This window comes from Montipora capricornis, chromosome 10 (assembly GCF_036669925.1).
Source record: "Montipora capricornis isolate CH-2021 chromosome 10, ASM3666992v2, whole genome shotgun sequence".
Lineage (NCBI taxonomy): Eukaryota > Metazoa > Cnidaria > Anthozoa > Scleractinia > Acroporidae > Montipora > Montipora capricornis.
The window spans coordinates 16,988,650-16,992,496 of NC_090892.1; the positions used below are offsets into that span (position 1 = coordinate 16,988,650).

General features: G+C 39.0%; 1 long non-coding RNA gene across 1 annotated transcript; it reads right to left on the minus strand.

Annotated features, from left to right (window-relative positions):
• Positions 1-761: 761 nt before the first annotated feature.
• On the minus strand, positions 762-3,133 carry LOC138019957 (uncharacterized). Its single transcript, XR_011126276.1, has 3 exons — positions 3,039-3,133; positions 2,899-2,953; positions 762-998 (listed from the first exon to the last, which is right to left on the minus strand). It is a non-coding gene; the product is annotated as an uncharacterized lncRNA (long non-coding RNA).
• Between the last annotated feature and the right edge of the window lie 714 nt (positions 3,134-3,847).

A 3,847-nucleotide genomic window follows, 5' to 3' on the forward strand; every position in this document is an offset into this window, starting at 1 on the left:
ACATCATTATCGTTTCAGTACCAAATGAACAGTTCAGTTCATGCCCCTGTCTGCGATGTCATGATGAACTTAGGTGATACTTGAATTCGCTGGTTCTGGCAAAAGAGTAAAATCAGAGCTCGCCTGAAATCTGACATCCTAGTTGCGTACAAAATGGGATTAACAAGGGAGTTTGCATAATATAAGAAAAGGCAAATACTAGCCACTTGATAACGTTGAAGCAAAGAATAGGAAGAAAGCATATCAGTGGACAATAAGAGAAGAGAGGTTGTGATATGTGGCAGCCACATCAGTAAAGATACAACGGTCACAATAAACAATGTCTTTGTCAGTTTTCTTTCTCTATTGACTGATCGGTGGTGAGGAGAATGTCTTCCGCAAAACATTTTGACTGCAATGAATGAGTAAGAAAGACAGATAACAAAAAGACAAATTAAACTGAATGAATTCCATGCATAAATTTTGTTAACGTGGTTATGGAGGAAAACGAGGGAAGTCGATAGCAATGCAGCTGTAATCCAACTAGCGGCAATAACCACTGCATAGAAGCGCTTTGTAATAACACGATGCCTGAATGGCCGAAACGTTGCGTGCATCCTTTCTACGGAAATCGCAGTAAGATCTGCAAGAGAAGCAATAGGAAATAAAGCCCACAAAGGAAAATATATTCTATGCCATATTCGGCTGCGACCGTAAGGCTCGACCTCCTTCCACAAGTGGCACATTGACCCCAAATTTATGGAACTTATGGAACACGAGAAACCACCAACTAATGCATCTGCAACCGCCAGAGAGATGACCAAGTACATACTGCGCTTGTGAAGATTACGATTTTTAACAAAAGTGATGATGAGAATAAAATTGAGCGTTACTATGAGAAAACACTCAGTAAACAACACACTTAAAATCGTAATGCACAGAGATGGAGGAAACGCCATCTGGAAAGTTCTTCTCAATAATTTCCGCCTGGTAAAAGTTAATATTTCTCACGTCGTTATCTGTGAAAAAATAGAAAACAGGGCGGGAATTTAATCAAATACTGCTATCTCAGTTTTCTTAATATTAGAGGGACTGTTTTGTTTGTCTCCCGGGTGGGATTCTGAAATTCAATAAAGACGGGGCCGAAGAAATTTCGTTTCGCTCTTTATATGGATTCCGGCCAAATTCACTTATTCCACGCTTAGCACAAAATGAACTAGCTGGGAATTTCTATCATTTTATATTATCATTTAATTTGAAATGTTTCTTTCAGATAATTAAAGTAGAGTGCATACCCTAGAACAAGTTTGAAAGCTAAGTATATGTTTCCACTTTCAATAAAAAAAGTTCCTTTCTATATTAATTAAACTTGTTTTCACAAAGCAATTAACCAGCACACAGATCTTCTTCCGCTTTTTGTTTGGTTATCATCGGCCCCGGGGGGGGGACTCCCATATGAAACAGACGGGGATGCTCGTCGTCTCGCTTAGGGGTGTAAATTTTGGATTTTGGTCTCGCTTAGGGTGTTCCGGGCAAAGCGCCAATATTTTATGCCACCAAGGTCTCGTTTAGGGTTCCGCGAAGTAACACAGAATTACGCGAAGAGAAACAAAAGTCAAATGTCCTTTTAAATTTTCTTTTTAGATAAAAGCATTCGATGATTATGCCATTTTATCATTAAAACTCATTGCGTGTCGTATTTTTGTGTTTTTAAACGGTCTCTTTTAGGGGTCAAAATTTGCTTAAGCCACGCCTAGATTGGTCTCCTTTAGGGGTTAAATTCAAAATTTCCGACGAGCATCCCCGTCTGTTTCATATGGGAGTCCCCCCCCCCCCCCCCGGGTCATCGGCATCGTCTTATCTTGAACTACATCACATATAGACTACGAGCAGTTCTTCTTTCGCCGCTTACTTCATTTGGTCGACAGGCACAAGAGCAAATGGTGGCTATTTTCTCGGCGGGTGAAACAAAAGCCGAAAAATGCGTCTGCTCTCGCAGGCTATCTGCTTGCGCTCCAGGGACTGCAATTAGTCTATGAATTACATAACGTACGTAAATTGCAATTTAAAAAGCTAAGGAAACGGTTCAATTTGGTCACCTCACGCGTCGATCGTGGTTTAGGGATCGACAAAAGAAAATTGTACCAAATATGAAACTAATAACACACGGAGTGTTCAGATTTTAATTATTTTTGAGCAATAAAACAACTGTTTTTCGGCGTTCTCGACAACGTCGTGGTTGCGTAAAATCTACAACATTACATCCTACAAACAACATGATGTATTCCTCCCAAAATATTTTTTCCCCTTCTAAAACCTCCCCCGAAGCATATTCCTGAACATGTTATATTCCAGAACCCTTTAATTTCAAGGTGGGAAACGATGCATTACTTTCCTTCAAAACTGAGAGGGAATAGATTCCGCGAAAATGAAACAAATGTATAAGTAAATATTCGTGAATATTCGAGATTTAACAAATTCTCTCTGGTCAGGTGCTTGAGGTCGCCAGTCATCTTCTTCTTCGAGTTCTCCTCTCCACCATAGTTACTATTAATTTAGTTTTTTTTTAATCGATATCAACTTTTACTTAGCCCGACCGCCAAAAACCAACCTGCCACCACCACTTTTCAGGCAGTTGTAAAACTAAAAATTAATTGCTTTTTATAGCACATTATTTTAAAAGAACAACTAAAACCCTAAAAATCGTAAAGATACTTTAAAGCTTTATACTATATTGTTACGCTTGAAGTTGCCAATCTTTTAAATGCATGAGGAAAATTAAAAGATTCATGCTTATGTACGTAGGATATGATTTCGTATCAAAAATGTGAAAAAGTAAACCGTGATTTACGATATGGTTCATGAACAATCTAAGTTTTAAACTTAAAACGCTTAACAAAGCCGACTTATAAAACTTACTTCTATTGAAAAAACAGTATTGCTTTTCAAATCTTGCTCGCAGAACATGAAGTCTCTATCGATCGAAAAGAAAATTCCATTTACAGCTGTATTGACTCTCAAACATAGATTCCGCTGTAATGTTAAAAAGTCTTACTCACTGGAAATGACACCTTTTTTTCGTTGGATTGATCGACCATTCCTTACGATGCTTGACAAAGGACTCATCTGCCAGTAGGCAATAGCTGGTTAAAGCCAAATCACACCTGGCAAAACTAAGATCTTCAAATTCTATTTAATTTGTTTTTCTTCTGACAGACAATGGTGAATCGGGGACATTACGGAAAAAATCCGAGTGCTCCGGCTACAAGAGCCGAACGTACGATCTTCCGATTACTTGCTCCAATGCATGCTCTATAGCCACTGAGCTAGCATATAACATCTCTTTCAGTACAATCGCAAAAATGTTCAATTTGGACATTTTAGCTCCAGTAAGTGTGGAGTAATATAGCTCCTACGAGTCTCGAAACGGAGCATCCGAACTAATGATCGGAAGGGTTCTATTCCTTCAAAGAAGCAATCGGTTTCACGCTCCGAGTATTCCCGAGTTGTCATGGCAAAATAAATAGAGGATATTACACGGTGGTTAGAAGATATGAATTTTATGTTCGAGTGGCAAGAACAATCATCTCACGAGTGAGCGAAGCGAACGAGTGAGATATTGTTCTTGCCACGAGAACATAAAATCCATATCTTCGAGCCAACGTGTAATGTTCTTTTTATTATATGTAGACTAAATATTGAATATTTCCAGGAGCCATAATCGGGGATGGAGACCGTAAGTATTGGGATCCGCGCGGAACCATGATATGGGACAATTTTTCTATTTTTAGAACAAATTGCGCCATCCTGACGTCATATATCTGCGCGGACTCACGCACAATTCGTGGGTTCTCGCGTGGATGTTGTC